General features: G+C 40.8%; 2 protein-coding genes and 1 long non-coding RNA gene across 3 annotated transcripts in view; 1 reads left to right on the top strand and 2 right to left on the bottom strand.

Annotated features, from left to right (window-relative positions):
- alg6 (ALG6 alpha-1,3-glucosyltransferase) overlaps nt 1-20,645 on the bottom strand; it is a 273,870-nt gene that overhangs the window by 141,204 nt on the left and 112,021 nt on the right. The gene's annotated exons all lie outside the window — the stretch shown is intronic.
- The window catches only part of ror1 (receptor tyrosine kinase-like orphan receptor 1), a 165,606-nt gene that overhangs the window by 116,175 nt on the left and 28,786 nt on the right, over nt 1-20,645 (bottom strand). The gene's annotated exons all lie outside the window — the stretch shown is intronic.
- Nucleotides 5,319-5,695, top strand: LOC127605751 (uncharacterized). The gene is made up of 2 exons (XR_007963647.1): nt 5,319-5,477; nt 5,594-5,695. It is a non-coding gene; the product is annotated as an uncharacterized LOC127605751 (long non-coding RNA).

Raw genomic sequence — 20,645 nt, 5'->3', positions numbered from 1 at the left:
TGGCACGATGGATGACAGGTGAGCAATTCCATGTCACAGTTCAGAGGTTGTAGGTTCAAATCTGGGCTGTGAACTTCCTATGTGGGGTTGGCATGTTCTCCCCGTGCTGGCAGGGGGAGGTTTGTTGAAGCCTAAGCTGCCTGTGGGTGTGAATATGAGTGCCAATGATTGTTTCATTTGCAATGGTTTTGTTCTTTGGAAATGTTGACTATAATGTGCCTATTCATCATATTCCTTTCAAGTCAGCAGTCCACAGTCAAAGACACTTCGATGCACTAATGACAAGTTAAGGGTGCGACACAAAGTAAAACCATATCATTATCTCAAACTACAAGTTTGTGTTGTTTGCAAGTGAGCTGTAAAAGTACTGCTGTTGTAGATCAGCTTGTCACGCATTGAACCAACGCGCAATCCAGGGATTGAATACACACAAACACACTTTCAATGCAAAGGAAAATATCAAATGCAAAGGAAGTGAAGGTGGATGCGCATATTCGAGTCTGTGTAAATTGTGTGCATTTCAGGAAGTATCCCTGTCCTACTTACGACTCAAAACAATGTACATACAGTACATGACATATGACCAACTTTGTGGTGTGGAGTAGCCGGAATAACCAGAAGGCAGAGCAGACGAGCATATAATGTATCCAAAATAAACAGACATAATGAATGTGGATCTAGTATGCCCATTACATAACCCAAGTTCATGGTCTATAAATACATTTGTAGTTTAATACACCGGTCCTCAACTGTTGACACCCTGCGATGCATATTTTTGTATGAATGTTGCTAAGTTGTGACCCACTTTTATAGAAGAACAATAAACGTGTATCATTAAACATTCCCCTTTGAAAACATTTGAATATCATATTTTTAAACATAACGACTCATGCTTACATTTTCAAAGTGCTTTCGAACTCATGGATTTGTGGATTTTTTTTCCCCCTTGGGTGGAGGGGGGGGATATCCCCCCATTTTTCATGGAAAATGCATAATGAATGTTTCTCAGCAGTTTTTTTCCACAGGCTGGCTCTGTCTCTACCCTATTCTCCACTGTATAATATTTGAAGATTTAATTATGTGGCTGGTGCTGGCGACGAGTAGATGTTACATCATCAGTACCTTATAGTGTGTCCTTGCACCGATATGCCGAAAGCGCATATGTATAGATATGCGTCTCTCTCTCTCTCTCTATTGTACTCTCTCTATTGTGTGTGTGTGTGTGTATATATATATATATATATATATATATATATATATATATATATATATATATATATTAGGTCGATAGATAGATAGATATTGATATATAGATATATCTATACAGTATATATGTGTGTGTGTGTGTGTGTGTGTGTGTGTGTGTGTGTGTGTGTGTGTGTAAAACAATAATAATTTTTTTCTCCTTAAGTTGGATTTGGGAGTCCTAAAAACATTGTCTCTCAATGGATGGGAAACCGCAGAAACCGCTCCTGAAAGTGCGCGGATGAGGTCTTTGAGGGGAGGTATTAAAGGCCAGCTGACCCTGCCTGGGGATCTAAGAAAAGGTTGATGAGGGGAACAGAGCCCTAGAGAAGAGATTCTAGATGGCTACAGTATGCAGGGGCTGTAAAAGGACCATAAAACAGGGTCAAACAGGGGGAAGGCTAAAAAGTCTGGGAAAACACCCTGACAGACACACGCGTACATCCACACAACATACGGACTACTCTCTCATTCACATTCCGAGGGTGCCGCTCAGCAGGTCTCTGCCATTTTTTTTAAGTGAAGAATTTATCGTCGTGATATATCGCATATCACTCACTGTACCCACCCAAATGAGTCACTTTGTTGCACCACAGAAACCAAAATTAGCATGCATGCAAATACGACGCTTCACTCACTCATGCAATGTTAAAATTTAAATATCACAAAATGTTCCTCTAACTGAAATCATGCATTCCAACTTTGAAAATGCATCATTTTCAGGGGACGGGAAGCCATACGAAAACCCCACCTAAAAAAAAATAAATAACAACGTGATAATCTACGATTGCCTGGAAATAGAACAGCCCATTTTGTAATTCCATTAATGGATGCAAGACGTTGCTTATCTATACCGGGGTGTTCCTCGTGAGAAAGGTCTCATGGAACGAAGGCTGACCTCTGCCTTGTCCACTCACCCATCATGCTGGATGTCCTCTGTCAGTGTTTAAATCCTCAGTCTTTGCCTCCCTGCCGGTGTCTCCGTGCCTCCTTTCCCACATAGAGATTTGCAGTTTGATAAATGCTACTACTCCATTATCCCTGACAGCCCTTTCTCCATTTTTCTCCTTTCATCTCTCCATCCATCCCCCATGCATTCCTTTCCCGTTCACCCTCAATCTCTGTCTAGCTGCGATTACACATAATCCATCCCATGAATATGATGTGTGGCCACAGTGACCGAGATGACAACGCAGATGAGACAACTGGACATCCCACGGATCGAAATAAGGAAAAATGTGACTTCAAAATGTGCATGTCACATTGCTGATTATCCTGTAATATTGGATAATGTCTACATTTACAAACATATCACATTAAAACTCCAAAAAGACCACTTTTTAGTTTTGGTCCAACTTGGATTCAAATCCCAGCATAGCATCACTGGATGTCACATATGCCAAAATTATAGGATCTTACAACTTCAATAAACATGTACAATTTACCAAATGTGTCAATACAAGCTTGTGGTCTAAATGCTGGAGGCTCACCAATGAGACTTGGAAATGATTTTCAAGCACAATATATTTTAAAATAATTTTAATAGTCACATGGCATTTTTTTCCATGCAGGTCACCGCAGATCCCAAGGCAAGTTAATGAACACCCATAAACTTTCACTCTATAAAACAAGTTGAATCTCATATTTACCGAAAATATTTGGACAAAAACACTAATATTAAGTGCCAAAACGTATAAATATGTATTGGGTGTAATTTATTTTTCAAAATGCGTTTGTTTTAAATTGTGTATGCTTTCCTTTAAAGTGTACATTTTTCTCCCGTGTTGTAAACTCTTGTAAAGTGTCTTTGTGTCTTAAAGTGTCTTTGAGTACTATGAAAAGCTCTTTAAAAATAAAATGCATTATTATTATTATTTATTTAAAAATATTAAGAAAGGGCTTCACATACTTCCTCAGTCAGTCTTATGGCTGCGGGTATGATTTCAGGATGATGAATCATGAGAAGACAAGAGTGGCTTTGTTCAGATCTTGGTCACACATTGTATGAATGGGTGTGGGGTGTGGTACGACGATCCTGCATCGCGAGGTGATGTACAGGAGCAGTGTGGTATTGAGAACATGTATAAATACCGGCAGTAAATTCAGATTCAACAATTGTTCTTCCCTTTCTGAAGTTTAGCAACAGTGCAAGCTTCATTCAGCTTTCCAATTGTGTTGGCTGGCAACCGGTTCAGGGTGCCCCCCGCCTACTGCCCGAGGACGGCTGGGATGGGCTCCAGCTTCCGCCGTGACCCTTGTGAGGATGAGCAGATCGGAAAATGGATAGATCGATCAGGCAACAAGATTTTTTCATCGTAAAAATTGACCATGTTTAACAGGTGACCAAACTATTTTTGGGGCCTCCTTTGAGCCATTTGATAAAGCTGACTTTGGTCTGAAGCTGGGGACCCCGTCCCCGGTACTAAACTGACCTTAGGGATAAATTTTTAAAGACCTCTACATTAAGACTTTTGATGCCCCCCACCCTTAACAGATTTTGGACAAATAACTCACTTATTTTCTCTTTATGTAGGTTATATAAATGTTATTTTGAAACTTTTACATCACTGATCTTGTTTCTAAACTTGTACTATAATCAACATATTCATCCAATCAGTAATGACTGAGCCACCTCGGCCCTCACCAGTGAAGCGCAAAAGAGGCATGGCTTTTTCCTATGCTCGCATGGTGCTGTGTGATCAAATTAAAATATGATTCATAGTCTTATAAAAATATGCACTGCGCGATATAACCCCATAGAGTTTATATGGATATATTCATGTAAGGGTTGGGTATGGGTGTAACAGTGGTGACTCAAGTGTCGTATGAGCCAAACCTACTCGGGCCTGGAAGCCGCAACGTAAACGTGTCTTCGGCTTGGGAGGCCAGGCCACCAACTTAGCAGCGAGCATCTTCGTGAAGGCTCGGAACACTGAGGTTTTACTCACGTAGACTTGTAAAGCGCAAGATGGAATATGTTGTATTGGTTAGCTCTGTTGCCATGCTAACGTAGCATCAGGCGTGACAATTCAATTTACATTCAATCCAACCGTTACCCACATTTTTAGATTCCTGGTTTGATCGGTAATGCCTGAAGAGGGACAGATGAATGACAATTCGACCGCTAGAGCTTTCTATGCATGATTGAAATAAGTACCTCATGCACAGTCGGCGCGACGAGCGAACAGAGTTGAGAAGATGTGGCAGCGAGACAATCTATTGCTGCCTTGTCTTTCAGCAATTCAACACCGCTGTTTCCTTTTGCACTAAATGTTTTTATAATGTTTAACACAGTGATTTTTTTTTCAAAATGGTTATTTTTCGGGAAAATGTTTTTGTGGCATTTTACATTAATGCTACAGCTGCAAAATGAGTTAATTTATTTAAAAATACAGTGTTTATGCTGATTCCATTTTAGTGTTTTTATAAACAAAAAAAGACTGCTAAGAAGACTGTATTGGATTCATAAGTAATATTTTGGAGAGTAGTAGTATCGTCAAAATCCTTATGTGAGTTGATATGAATGATATTCATCCCTAGTCAGAAGGGTTTAATCAGACTCTGAATTTTCCAGAATCGCTGAGCGGGTGCCAGGCTTGCGACACACACACACGCGCACATGCAAACGCACGCGCGCGCGCGCGCACACACGCACACACACACAGACACACAAGTTATTGAGTTATTGCCTAAAAATGCATTTGTTGCAAGAAGACTACATTTCTGATCTGTTTTATGGGAGGAAAAAACTGACTGATTCAGATGATTCCCCCTCCAAAAACATCCATGACCCCAAATGAGGAGGAGACATTGGGTATGTTTTTCAAAGCCTTCCTCTAATTTATGATGTGGATTTATTTCCAATATAGTTCACATGGAACATAACTATGGGAGACAAGTCCAATGTAAAATATATTTTGAAGTCAAATAGTTCTATGGAGACAAATTTGAATCATATGTCTCCTTAAGCACTGAAATCAAGTATGCCAAGTTTATATACAGTGCGTGTGACATTCTTTATATATATACTGTATACAGTATATATATATATACTGTACATACCTGTACATACGGTTTAGCCATAGTTCATACATATTTTGTGGTGAATCTTACATATATGGCCGTATCGCACAAATCATACGGATTCTGAAAATTTCCGTCCCCCCCTAACGGGTAGTTCCGTTTGCTTTTGCCCAGAATGGTGCTAGTCTACTCGAATGCTTTCATTTCCGGTAACTTTCCAGTAAATCACGTGGTTCCTAGTTGGTTCTTAGTTGAAACCTGAGTGCTGAATGGCTATTTTTTTCTGTGTTTTCAATATTTGGAGTTGGTGAAAAAAGTAACGCAGGAATACAACTCTGAACACAGTAATGCCACTAAGTAGAATGATGATTAGACATTAACCAGACATTGTATTATGGAGATCTACAATAAATATCATTGAAAATTTTGTGGGGTTTTTTCTGCCGTTATTTTGACCTGTAAAAATGCTTTGGTATGTTATAAGGATTTTTTGCTCTTTATAAGGATTTTTTTTGGTAGTTTATACAGGTTGGCGCTCCGAAAAGTTGACAGGTATGACTGTATATCCTCCTTACTACCAGTAGTTCAAATTTGTCCTCTGTAGAGGACATTTGTGAACCTAAATATCTCCCACCCAGTGCCTCCAATCGCATTAACTCCTTTGTTACTCTAAAGAGGACATTCAGTGCTTTCCAATGATACCAAATTTGTAGGGGTTAGAAAAAGTAAGAAAATGGCTTCCCTCAGTGCAAGCACTTTTTATGGGAAGAGGAAAAGTAATACTTTTTACCAAACACATTTTGTCTTGAAATGCTGTTGGCTTTTTAATTATAAGACTCTTGTGAACACGTTAAAGTGTTGTTTGAGTTGTTTTAAGTGTATTTAAGGCTGTTTAAAAAATGTAATGGGATTTCAAAAATTTCTTTTGGAGTAGTCCAGTTACTTCACGTGGATTGGGGAATTTCCAAATAAATGTGAGTGCAGTGCAGAGGTACCGGGTTCGATTCCAGCACCGGCCTCCCTGTGTGGAGTTTGCATGTTCTCCCCGGGCCTGCGTGGGTTTTCCGCGGGTGCTCCGGTTTCCTCCCACATTCCAAAAACATGCGTGGCAGGCTGATTGAACACTCTAAATTGTCCCAAGGTGTGAGCGCGGATGGTTGTTTGTCTGTGTGCCCTGCGATTGGCTGGCAACCGATTCAGGGTGTCCCCCGCCTACTGCCCGGAGACAGCTGGGATAGGCTCCAGCACCCCCCGCAACCCTCGTTGACCAGGCGGTACGGAAAATGAATGAATGAATGAATATATATGAAATAATAATAGCAGTCCGGTGGCCAGTGGTTAGCGCGTTGACCTCACAGTGCAGACATGCAGGGTTTGATCTGGTTCCGGCCTTCCTGTGTGGAGTTTGCATGTTCTCCTCCGGCCTGCGTGGGTTTTCTCCAGGTACTCCAGTTTCCTCCCACATTCCAAAAACATGCATGGCAGGCTGATTGGACACTCAAAATTGTCACTAGGTGTAAGTGTGAAAGCAGATAGTTGTTTGTCTCTGTGTGCCATTGGCTGGCAACTGGTTCAGGGTGTCCCCCGCCAACTGCCCAAAGACGGATGGGATCGGCTCCAGCACCCCTCCGTGATTTTATTTTAATTTTTTTTCCACAGTTGCCAAAAAAGTTGAAGTAATGTTGACCACTTGATAAATGTAGGACTGAGAGGAAAAGGTTTGTTTGTATTTGACATTATTTATTATTTTTTTTATGCAGGGGCTTGGTATTTTTTTTTAGGGTACAGCATTTAAGGTATCTATTTTGTAGAGCTTTCATACAGATATGCAAATTAGATATTCAAATTGAATGTCCACTTGGTCACTATTGCTCAATTTAGACCTACGGTAATAATGACAGCGGTCATAAGGGCCTTTTCCAGAACCTTTTGACGTCAGCAGACTTACACTGCCATTGACACCATTTGTAAACCACACACGGATGAAAGGCTTAGCTGAATGTTACTGCAATTATTCCAGAGGTAAAGCTTCAAGCACATCTAGTGTCCCTTTTCACCTTCAAAGCATCAGCACAAATCTTGACGGCTTAATTTACCCTGGTTTGGAGAGGTTCTTTTTCCCACGCAGTTGTCATCAGAAACTACTAAATCCAAGACTGATGCATTGAAAGGCATCAGAAGAAGAAATGCGAGCAAACAGCAATGCATCTAAAGGGTGTGCAATTCATTTTCCAAAGGGGCCATGTGAGAAACTGAAGCTGTCATCCCAGGCTATGTCTACATGCTAACCTCAAATGTGTCCCAGATGAGGGTGTGGATTCGTTGCATTTACAGAAAGCATTACATTGTATTAACTTAGGGTTAGGGTTTTGTTTTAACAACATGCTACTTGTTTGTGTGTACCGTATACTCTCGCGCACACACATACATACATACACTGTAGATACATATTTTATAAATATTTGTGTATACTGTATATCCATCCTGTTTCAGATCTGCTTACGCTCACAAGGGTCGCGGGGTGTCCTGGAGCCAATCCCAGATATCTTCGGGCAGTAGGCGGGGGACACCCTGAACCAGTTGCCACCTAATCGCAGGGCACACAGAGATGTGACCACCCGTGCTCACACTCACACTCACACCAAGGGACAATTTAGAGTGTTCCACTAACCTTCCACACATGTATTAGGAATGTGGGAGGAAACTGCAGTACCCACGCAGGCACAAGGGGAACATCCAAACTCCACGCAGGAAGCCCGAAGCCGGAATCGAACTGTGCACCTCTACACCATGCGCTAACCAGTCGACCACCAGCCCGCCCTAATTAATGCACAAAATCCCAACTTAACCGTTCATCCGGCGTGACCGAAGCAAGAAAAGTGTCCTAATCCCTCGTCGCGTACAACAAGGGGATAACTTAAAAACTTAATAGCCTTTGGGGCCGGTGGTTTTGAGATTCTGGCTCAACTTGCAGAGTAGAAGTGTAATGAAGAGAAAGTGCAATGCAGAGCAGGATATCAAGCATGAATGCTATCTTTGTAAAGCACTGGGTCAGTAATGACATGCAAATACAAGGTTCGGACCGCAAAATAAGAAGACAAATATCCTCCGTTTGCTTTGCCCCTACTTCAGCTGTCTGTCAATGCAAAGTTGCCTTGCTTCTCCAATCTGTCACTGAAGGTGTCAAAAAGCAGGTAGGACTCCACTTTTGATGAAGGACGTTTTAAGGGGCTTTGAAGGTAAAAGAGTTTTTTTGTCCCACCAACTTCCAGTAGTTGCAATATGGTCATGCCTAAGACAGGGGTGTCCAAACGTTTTCGTTTGAGGCCTGCATACAGAAAAATTGAAGGATGAATTGGTGACTTTAAAAGTTTTTAGGGTATTCACATCCAATCAAAAGAGTCGTATCAATTGTCATTTTTAGTTGGGCTTTTTTTCCCCACTTTACAGGCCATTGAAAAATGGATGACGGGCTGCAAATGGCTCCCGGGCTGTAGTTTGGACACCCCCGGTCTAAAGACCTACAACCTAATTAAAATAATAAGCTGCATTACCTTTGGTGCCTTGCAGAATTAATTCCACAAACGAGCACGTTGAGATTTGAATTATTCAGTTCAGTTCCAACACGTAGATCTAAAAGAACTACTGAAAATGTAAATTGAGATTCAATTATTTTCAATTGAAAACATTCAACTTTGGGTATTAAAAGAAAAGGGGTCAATCTTTTTATTTTTATGACAGAAGAAAAACAAAATAATCTGTTTGGTGAATTGGAAATGAAAACTTCGGTTCAAAAAACGAGCAGCACCACTGCAGCTGGGGTGAAAGAACGGAAAGGACAAATCTGAAAATTAGTCTTCAAAGCTCATGACATCATATTGTGACTTATGCCGCGTCATAAATGGATGGTTTGGAATTAAATGAGACAGACATCCCCATTAGAGACTTTTTTAAAGAGTGTTTTATGTCACATATTGCTGTCATGTTGTGTTGTATTCATGTTCCCATAGTGAGGAGAGGCTTCTTAAAACTCCGGCATGTGTGCATCGCACTCAAAGGTTTATTCTCCATCACGAGTGCCGCTCTCCTCTCATTAACATCACATTTGTCAAATGTGCCACAGTAATCCAACACCGCCACCCTGTCATTTAGCTCACAGTGGAGGCCCGCCACACTCTCACTCATCACTGTCTTTCCCCATATAAGGAAAGTAAAAGTGAAATTTTGCAATCAGACGTGTGTGTGACGTTTTAAATCAGTTGCCATCATGTGAAATACATCCCGACTCCATTGTGGTAAAGCTTTTACAGTACTAACCTCATCTGTCGACGATATGCTTCATCAAAAGGAAAAGGAAACTAATTGTTTGGCCGAGTATAAAACTCGAAAGCAGCTCGGGCCAAGTTGTTGTGAATATGAACCATTTTGAAGTGGGTTTGTTCATGTGGTCACATGTTCCTTAGGTTGAGTGAGTCGACCCCCCCCCTGAGATTGAGATTATGTTTGTGCTGAGCAAATAAAAAAAGGTGCTCACAATGTGCTCAAAACCGAATCCATCTCCAACCCACGAGTATAGTCATACAACATGCTCCTTTTTTCCCCACTGAATCCAATTTGATCAATCTGAGCAGACTAAAGAAAGCCCCGGTTTGTGTGAGAGTCGTCAACGTGCTCACACGCAGACATACACAAGGTCAAGCCAAACCTATCTCTCGTTTTCTCGCGCACAAACACACAGGGGCACATGGTCTCTCTCTTTCAGTCCTCAGTCGCAATGAAATGACACACGGCGGGTCTCACACTGAGGAGTCCAACAAAAACAAGCCTGAGTGTGTGTGTCTACGTAGCAGCGCACTGCTACGTACAAGGCGTGTGCCACAATGTCAATAAACTGTGAGACGATACGAATCCAAACAGAGAGAGCTTAGATTAAAAACTACAGTGGGCCGTGTCTGCCACCCTCGGAGAAACTGGTCCATTGGGTACCTTACAAGAGACAGATTTTGTTTCTTCAATACGGTGCGGTGACGACGACCATCATGTCACTTTGCTTCTTTACAAAGAACTCAACACCTTTCAAGATATATTTTAACTTTTTTTCCCAGCATCCAAAGACATCCCAATTGCCTTCTGAGGTTACCCTTATTCATTGGCTAAGCGGTGTATTCTCTTACGCGCTTAAGTGGGAAACGGCACGCAGCGACGCACTTTTTTGGGGCAGCGCGGATCCTTTAATTGACTCAAAGCGTGTCATTTAAGCGCCTTCGTGAAATGTACGCGCTCTGGGTGGCCGCGACCCTGAAATGAAGGTGTTCCCCGTGGTAGCAAATCTAGCGCCTCTTGAAGGTGACACTTCATATTGCATGCTTTGATTCATATTCACTGCCTCCCTGCTTCACAGCTGACGGCCAGGTGACAGTGCTGGTGGCTGACTCGCGCTGGCGGTTTGGAGGTTGTCTGAAAGCGCAGCTCGCAGACAATGCAGTCATTGTAATGGTGGCGATGGTGAGTTAGATTTTGAATCATTTGCTTTAATTTGAGCTACGCCGGTCATGAAATCCATCAGTGTCGCGCCCTCGTGTGCGGCGAGACGTGTTGCGAGGCAACGCTTAAAACAACGGATGGCTCACTCGCTTTTCTACAGACGGAACGGCGTCTAACATGCTTTCAGTCATAGGCACAGTACTGTGATTACATCACTTTTATTTTATTTATTGAATAAGGAATGCAAATACAAATACTCCTTCAAAATAGTCTGTTAGCTGAGCCGCATGCACGTCATCGGAGACGATCAGTATGACTTCCAGATCCACTACCAAAGTTGATTTCACATTTAAAATGTGACATATTTTCCAATTGGTTCACTATTGAATCCACATCTCATGAGAAATTCTGAAATCGGGGTCAACCTCAGACTTCAACGAATTTTGCCATTGTTGGTTGCGCACAAATTTCCAGGTTAAGCATGGCGGGTGTGACAGAAGGCTGGATGGGAGAATCACCGCACCCTGAACGTGCGCAAAACAGGATAGTACAAAAAAAGACTGACAGGAGAATATGGGGATAAATTCACATTCTCTGTTTTTCAATAGATTTTTTTTCGTACCATTTGAGAACTTTACTATCAGTTACTCAGAGAGCCACTTTTAGCCACCCATCCATCTATTATTACCTGACTCACATATCCTCACTGCTCCATGCTTTTGTATGTAAGAATCATGGGAAATGTAGTCCTAGGCTAATGCTGCAGTTGCCGTAGCTCCAACGTAAACTGAGCTTTTCAAGTGGCATATTTCCAACGTTACACTGGTGGGGGGGGGGGGGGGGGGGGGGGGGACCGGCGCGAGATCAATGATGTCAGCAGCTTCTAACAGCTGCTGGGACCGAGCAAAAAAGGTTTGGATAATGCTGAGTGCATTGACTTGTTTACAGATCTTACAATACAATACAATACAACCGATTTTGCACTATCGAGCAAGGTAGCATTTGGCCTGAGCCAAAGTAATAACACGGATAACGCCAGACTGACAAGTGATGTTCAACCTTTTTTTTTCCATCTGTCGGAGCCCTCCTCCACTCAAGGCAACCCTCATTTACTTACACAGCTAATGAAAGCAAGTGAGGCATACGGCACCACACCATGTTTTCGACTGATCTGAACCTACCATAAAATCTATCAAATAAATACGCGGTACAATTTGAATAAACTATTTAAGATACAATGCTTCACAAAATAATGTGTGATTTAACCTGGTTCCCTCCTATGTATGATTTTATTATTTTTTTAAATAGATCTGTTCAGTGGTATTGCCTCGATGATGCATCTAAAGGTCAGCAGCACATCGGTTATTATTATTCTTACCAAAACTATTTTTGTCTCGGTGGGAGCATGGTTCGAGATTTCAATTAAAGGTTTGGAGCCAAGGAAACAAAATGCCATTGGTGGAGTTCCCACTGTTGATGTGACTGTCATTTTTCTCTCGGCGGGTCTGAACAAATGGCCAGCCTGATGGAAAGAATAATGTTCCTCAAATTCCAAAAATGACGATTCTGTTGGAATACGCTTAATCAGCTTTGTTGAAAGTCATTTAACGCCTCTTGTGCTGAAGTCAAGCCCAAACTTTTCTCTACCCCCGCCAGCTTTTCCTTTGTGGTTTTAGTTAGCGAGCGATGCCTGCATTTGATTATGGTTCCAATGTCAATAATGGCTGTTTTGTCGAAGAGATCTTGAACAAGGAAGGAGGCCAAATCAGTGAGAGACAAAAAGACATAATGAAGGCAAGAAGAAACAATCATAAATTGAAGTACAGTGGTACCTCTACTTACGAACGTCTTTTCATACGAAATCTTCAAGTTACGAAACGCCTCAACGGAAAAATATTGCCTCTAGTTACCAGAGACATTTCAAGATACGAAAGGTAAACATACGGTATCGGTTGCAGCTTGCAGCAAGTTTCCTGTACACAACATACTTATAGCTGCTCTGCCATTGGCTATTTCTGAGCATTATCCTGGAATCCCATTGGCTAAGAGGAACCTCTACCGTTTGTGTCTATGCGTGTAGATCAGCCATGTCCAAAGTCCGACCCGCGGGCCAAATCCGGCCCGCGGTCGAATTTCATCCGGCCCTCGGCCCCTGTCATAAAATCAGTGCCGTCTGGCCCGCAGGTTGGGCGCAATGGAACACGTGTTGCATTGACTGAGGTCTCGTAGACTGGTGAGTGATGTTTCATAGAGTACTGCTTCCCTCGAGTGGCTAAATGAGTAATAGCATTCACTAAATGAGTAATAGCATTTAGACACTAGAGGGCATCACTCACGAGTTAACAAGACATCACTCCGTGTTTATATTGACTGATATGTCATATTTCAAATGATCCTTGCAGTTGTGGATATGTGTATTGCTTGTTCATTTCCCTGTTGTTCGAGTCAAAGGTTTTGTGACTATTGAAAAGTCATGGTGATACATTTTATCTTTCAAATCAATCAATTTGCACTCAGGAGACTTCTGTTTAAGAAAAAGTCAAGTGAATAAGCAGTTGCATGTGATATACCTGTTTCAAATGAACCAAAAGAAATTCTTAAGATTGTTGAAATTAAAATAAAAATGGAAATGTGAAACAGACTGGTTTACTAAAATTTGTTGAACAATATTGTTGTTCAATGTAAAGAATGTCAGCCAAGGTCGACCCCCCCCGACATTTTACCACATAAAATCTGGCCCCCTTGGCAAAAAGTTTGGACACCCCTGGTGTAGATAGAGAGATATGTGTCTATGAAGCAACCTCATCATTCCTACCTCAGGCCACAAGGTGCTCCGATAGTTTTACGTAAATGTGAATCCCCAGAAAAGGTATTCAGCAGTAGGGCGATCGCCCACTCTGCTGATGTTTGCCGTGGACATTTTCAAAGGATTGTTAAAAGCTGACAACAGCAGATGCCCTTTGCAATTTTTTTACAAAACGCCAGGCAAAATCCACTTCTGAGAGAGAAGATGCACTCAAGCGGGCAAAAAAACGATGAGGACGCAGTTAAATGACCATCATTTTTATTCTTTACTCGCTTCTTTGCTTTTTGCATAATGCACAACTCTCATTTATTGTGCAATAATCCAATTTGTAACATGTATTTGTTACATATTTGAATGCATTTTTACCCTTTGGAAAACATTTATGTCTGAATTTTGGGGACCTTGGAACGGATTAGGGCATTTACATGGAAAACGCGTCTCTACTTACAAAATTTTCCAGTTAAGAAATTTCTTCCGGATCCAATTGATTTCATAAGTATCACTATAGAAGCTAACCCGGTACTCTTCATAATGATGCATGAAGCGGGAAAAGTTCATGCAAACATTTGTGTTTTCCTTTATCTTTCGTTTGCACTTCTACTCAATGACTATGATAAAATTGCAAACAAGTATTTACAGGAAAACATTTTACGATGTTCAGTCAATTGGAACTTGGTAAAAACGTTGTCTTAATGTTTTGTGTGAAAGTAAAAGCGATATATGTTTGTTCAAATATGTTCGGTGTAAATACCGTTTGGGACTGTTCTGGCAAGTACTTTGTCAGGATGGGAAGCCTGAAAATGTTGGAGAGGCCTCTAGCACACCACTGAGTTAATATCCTCTTAATGTTCAGTGAACAATATGTGTTCACCCTCCACTTTAACATTTAATTTAAATGATGCCACAGTCTCCAAGTACACCCAGCGATGGTGTTGATTTTCCTTTTTTTTTTCCTCCATTGAACTACTCAGAAGAAAATAAAGACAAGTAATCTGTCTGTTGATCTTGGCACCATGAAGAACATACAGTAATCACTGTTTACGACCAACAGCGTGACTAAGAACTTTTTGGTGCCAATATTCAGATTTAGAAAATATTTTCCAGATATTTTGAGAAGATAGAGGGGTTAAGAATGTAATTACAAAAGGAAATATTAAGATGGGTAAAACAAGACACGCAACAGGGCGTCAACTGGGCGTCGTTTTAGCAAAAAAAAATTGTTTTGCCTATGGAAAATTAATGGTAGATCACAATCAGTAGACATGAATGAATGCTAAGAATAAGAAAGAAAAGACGACACTAAGTTGCTGCTCACGACCGAGAGGCGCCTCCAGCCCAGAAGCGTGGTCCTCATCCAGTCTGCTGCCACCGCTCCTCTGGGGATGATGTTTTTTCTTTTGTTGCACAGCTTGATGACTCAAATGCACCCATGTCCGAGTGGAAACAGAAGTAATACATTATCTTAAATCTCCCCTGTAATGGAAAGCCTTCACCACTGAGTTAAAAAAAAAAGTAAAAATGGCACTGCGCTTTCACGCCGCAACACCATCGAGTGCATCAGTCGGATTTGTGATTACCCCGACACGCTGAACACTTTCAGCAGCTTCTCCTCTTGCGCTACAACAAATACTTCAGTGGTATGGAGTAGTTCTAGAGAGCCTTTGGCCAAGGTCAAAGCTAAATGCCCACAGTATTTCACTATTACCATTGATGAGATGATAAATTATCAGCTTACGCTCACCTATAAGTTTTGTCTTTTCAGACTGTTCACATTGAAAACAAAAATAATAGGTTATATAGTGTAGAGTCTCTGTGTAACTGAAATGAGCCAGATTTTGAACCCTTCTTGCTGTCCTGATGCAGTTTTATTCCTGCTATATCAGGGCAGGATATATGCTCAGCTTCATTTCAAAACATGCTTTGTCCGGTGGCTGTTATACCTCATTCTGAAAGAGGACTTCATTTCCAAATGATTGAAATAGCGTATGCTTTTACCATGTTTAATTTCACAAAAATGTAACTGTTTGGTTGAATCTTTGTGTGGACGCACGTTGGAACACAGGATTGAAATCAATGAGGCATAACAAATTACTCTGCTTCATGTCGAGTACAGATTTGGGTCATTTAATTTTTCTATGACGTGACATTATTTTCGTTCATGTTTCCATAGTAACCGCTTTTGCAGTTGCAACAGAGGCGCCATTATACTGTATGTGCGCCCCACCATCACTCTGAGGAATTACTATCAACTGAGGAACAACAACAAAAAAAAAGTAACTTCAACGTAAGAAGTAATTTATCACTGCAGAGAATATTGCAAAGAAACTATTTTTCCAAATGCAAGTAATTAGTAACATTTACATTTTTAAAGAACTTGCCCAACACTGCTTCTGATCCACCGGCACACATGTGCAGCGGGGCTGAAAAGTCACGTCTCTCCCAATAACATACCAAATCCATCAATGTTCCCCAGAAAGCAGTATTGATGGCTACCACCACTGAGAGCACGCTGGGAAACAACTTGGAAACAAACTAAGGTTTGTATGATTATGTTTAGAAAATGAGACAAATACCAGCAGCAATCTAAACATTTCTAATGGTGAACTGTGTTGTGCACCAAAAAAAAAAGACGAGAATCCAAACTGTAATTGTTCCAAACAGGAGTTGGACAGAAAAATGGAAACAAAAATCAACCAATTGATGAAACCTGGAAAAGTTATTCTGCGTATTTCTCAAAGTACCAAAAGGTAAAGTCTTCTCATTTCCAAGCTTTCAAAAATGTTAAACAGAAGTAAAACAGATCGCTTATTTTGACAAAATACAGGAAAAGGTAGAGCTGAGAGAAACTTAAGGGTTGGCGCATGTGTGCGTTGGCAGGAGGGGGAGAGACGCAAGACCAAAGTGATCCCTGCGGATGTGGAATGTTCCCCATTGAGTTTAATAACTAATCTCACAAGACTGAAACCTTTATATGACAAGGCAAACAGAGATGATAATGATAAGGCTCATGTACATGACCTCAGTGGTTCTTCAAAATGATAAGCTTTCTTCAGGACCCGCATTTGACTTCAGATTTGGCAAGGACATCCGGAGAAGGAAGTGAACAAACGGCATGTGTAAAAATAACTCTACTAAATCTTTTAAGCAACACAACGTGATTATATTTTGTGAAAGTGTGTGTGTGTGTGTGTGTGTGTGTGTGTGTAGGGAACAAGGGAACAATAAATTGTGGCATGTCATATCTGTACATGGCACGAATGAAATATGAAATATAAAAGTAGCCGGTAGAGGACCTAATTATATGCACTGAACAGACAAGTAAATACATCACTTTCTTTTTTTGCCCCCATTTTTCATGAGCTGGCCTCAAAGATCTAAAGATTTTTCCACAATTGGACTTTCCGTCAGTTTCGTATTTTGGAAAGATGACTAAAAGTATATTTTCATTTTTAAAACATCTGATTGAAGAAGTTGAGTTCTAAATCGGTGGTTTGGTTTTGTTGGCACATTTGGCTCCACCCACACAATACTACACAGTTGTACTCCAGGGTGCTTTATCCTGCTCAAAAACGACACGGGTTTTGGAACTAGACTTCAGATAGATACTAGGTACCACATTCAGAAAAAAATGAAAAAATAAGTGGTTGACTAACTGGTTGTTTATAGTAGATCACAGGAAAACTGCCAAATGCTTGTCCAACAAAAATACATTCAGAACAGTGGTAGGTATATAACGGGGGTCGGCAACCCATGGCTCAGGAGCCACATGCGGCTCTTTAGCCCCGCCATAGTGGCTCACTGGAGCTTTTTAAAAATGTTTGAAAATGGAAAAAGATGGGGGAGTGAAAATACATTTTTTGTTTGAATATGGTTTCTGTAGGAGGACAAATATTCTTAACATTTGCAATGCTGTAAAAACGTGTTGAATAAATATTATATTTCAGCATTTCTGTCAACACGACACGTTTCAATTAGCAGGGTGGGATGCCAAGCTGGTGGCTGTTGTACGAAGAAACGGTGTTTCATGATCAATTCACAGAGGGATGTGGCAAAGAATGGTAATGTGAAGGACTGAGAAGCATTTTAAAATGATACACGTCAGCTACAAAAGTTAACACGCTGAGAAAGTGTGTCCCGCGCCTCGGCTGGTTGATCGAAAAATACAGCTTTGGTCAAAAAAGTTTGGGCCCCCCTGCTCTACAAGATGCATGCAGGGAAAATAACATGTTTAATCAGGAACGCTCATTGTGTATTTGTAGCCAACGTAGTCATTTGATTTTGTTGTTTATGATGACACTAGTGCAGCGTGTTATACCGGAGACAAATTCCTTGTGTGTTCTACATACTTGGCAAAATAAAGATGATTCTGATTCTGATTTTGATTTTGATACTGTCAGAGGCTAACATAGCTAATATCCATACAGCATGTGTTGCCTTTTTTTCGAAGGCTTTTAATTTGTTGTGGCTCTAGACACATTTGTTATTCGTTATTTTTGGTCAAATGTGGTTCTTGGTATATAATGTATGTACTGTATGTGGCACTCCAGAAGTTATTCTCAAATAGTCTTCTTTTTGTTGGGTGGGGGCGGGAGACGCACTGCACAACAGTGTGTTTGGCAGCTAACAGGGTGCCGCAAAAATTAGCTAGCCAGTTATAACCAAACCATTCGCAAGTGCCATACGTTTAGTAGCATGTTTCAAGGAAGACCATTTCAATTTTCAGACTAAACAAAATACGATTCATTATTCCCTCTCAAAAAGACTGGTCTGCGGACTCATTTTTAATGCCTCATTTTATGACGGGAAGTCCCAAGTCCTGACCTGGGCACTTTACAGTTCCTGTTCTGTTTTCCAGGAACACCGTGGCTGCAAAGAGAATATAAACTTTAAAATCCTACATTAAATACCTCGTGCTCCTGTTAGAGGCGTATTCCAGATGTTAATCGAACAAACAAAGCGGGACGCTGACATTTCCCACTGTCACTATTATCACACAGCAGCCCTCATCAGTGGCCCATCAGTGCACAGATACACACATACACTATAAAATACTCACACTCCATCCACACTTTTCTATTCACGGTGACTCAACAGCTGTGTGAACCAACACGTAAAAACATGCAAGGGAGTCACAGCACAAAAACGTGTCACAACACACACACACGCACACACACGCACGCACACAGGTGTCTGACCTGTCCGAATGTCAGCACACCAAAAGACTCTTTGTCCTTTGATAACCCTTGCCCTGCCCCCTCCACAAGAGGCCTTCACCCTATACAAGACCACAGCAGGACCTCTGAGCAAGGGGTCTAAAACAAACCACTGTCAGTCTTCCACTCGCCCACCAATAAGTGACCTTATTAAAATATCATCATTATTATTATTATTATTCAATGTTAACATATTCATTTTTAGTGATGCAGAGTTGGAGGCTATGTCAAATACATAATTTGTCCATCATCGGCTCGTCAAACGATACGTCCTGTTGACAATGCTGAGATTGTTCTCGGCATCGGCTCTATAATTACACCGCTCTTGTTCTCACAATCAAGCACTTGAGCTCGTTCACAATCAATCTTTGTCAGCCATATTTATTTCTTCTGAAACCTTGCCACCTGCTTTAATTGATTTTATCTCCTTTGTTTCAAGGCAGCCTTTTACTATATACTTTATACTATAGTATATACTATATATATATCACACAGCAGCCCATATATATATATATATATATATATATATTACAATATAACTTTGCTGCTGTGAATTGGGAATTTCTCCATTGCGAGACTAATAAAGGTTTTTCTTATCTTAACTTACCAAACTTAGGGATGGAAACAAATACACAGCAACAGTTAATTTTTATCAGGCACGTGTCAGTGGAAATGCATAATGCTAAGTTTGCGTCCCGAGAAGGAACCATGAATAGAATTTGTGTCTTGAAATGACTATGTTAACTCTGATTTCAAATTAAAATAAGATGAGACACTGCTGACTGACTCAGAATTCTTGTTTTTCTGCATTGCAAAATAATTTCAACAATTGGATAGTTAACAAAAGGCAATATTTACTGGAAACTCCTTTTCCATGTTTCCATAATTTATGAGCACACTTCAAATGATTGCTAGTTAGCTTAGATTTCAGCCCTACGCTCCGGACTATAATAATTGGTGCGTGAATAACCCGCAAATTAATGAAAGATACATTACCAGACACTGAATCATTTCAAATATGGATCATACATTTTCAGTTTTGAGGAAAAAAAATGTGTGGCCTTGAGCGAGGAGATAACTTGAAATGAGGAGGCCTTGAGGATTTGAACAAGACACATTTCCAGAGAGAAAAAACATTAAGAAGGGCAGATTTACAAGAGGACAGACAGAGAAATGAAGGAGGAAAAGCAGAGACGGAGTGGAAAGGGAAACGCTGACTTCTGTTTTCTGTGCGACGGGCTGTCAGGAAAGAAAAGTGGTAGGATCATAAATAAGTTATCTTCACTTTCCGTCTCTTACAACAATCCACCTGGACTACTCAGTGCTACAATGTTCAACTCTCTCTTTAATGTCTCGGCAGAGTTTCTCATTTTAACCTTTCTAATCAACCGTATGTGCGTAGACCTCGAACAGAAAGGTTGTCGCTGGTAATTACACTTGTAGCTGCCTTTCGGGCAACCAACATGGCATCGAGTCCGGCACGGTGACTGGAAGTGAGCATGTGTGTGTGTACGCTAACATCATGCCCACTCTCAGCTGGGAATAACTCCAGATAAGCTGTTGAAAATGGATGGCTGGACGAAAAGTAAGTACAGATGCGAAAAAAAAAGAAAAAATATCGATAAATCAGGCAGCAAATGTTTTTTAATATTCTTTTGAACCATGGACGTTATTCTCATTTGTAACAAGCATGCTTTCTGTCAATATCACCTGCGATTCATTTCTCCCCTTTGAATCCAATAATCTTTGCGCAGTTTGTGATCTTTTTCCCAAACTTGCAATCATCTGTCATTGTCAGTGACGCTGCCTTTTTTGTTTAATGTCTCTGTCAACACTTTAAAAGAGTTATGAAAAATGACCCCGAGCGTACGTTG

This window comes from Hippocampus zosterae, chromosome 8, assembly GCF_025434085.1.
Source record: "Hippocampus zosterae strain Florida chromosome 8, ASM2543408v3, whole genome shotgun sequence".
Classification (NCBI taxonomy): Eukaryota; Metazoa; Chordata; class Actinopteri; order Syngnathiformes; family Syngnathidae; genus Hippocampus; species Hippocampus zosterae.
Note: the sequence above shows the minus strand (reverse complement) of the source record. Positions and strands in the feature narration are given on the sequence as shown.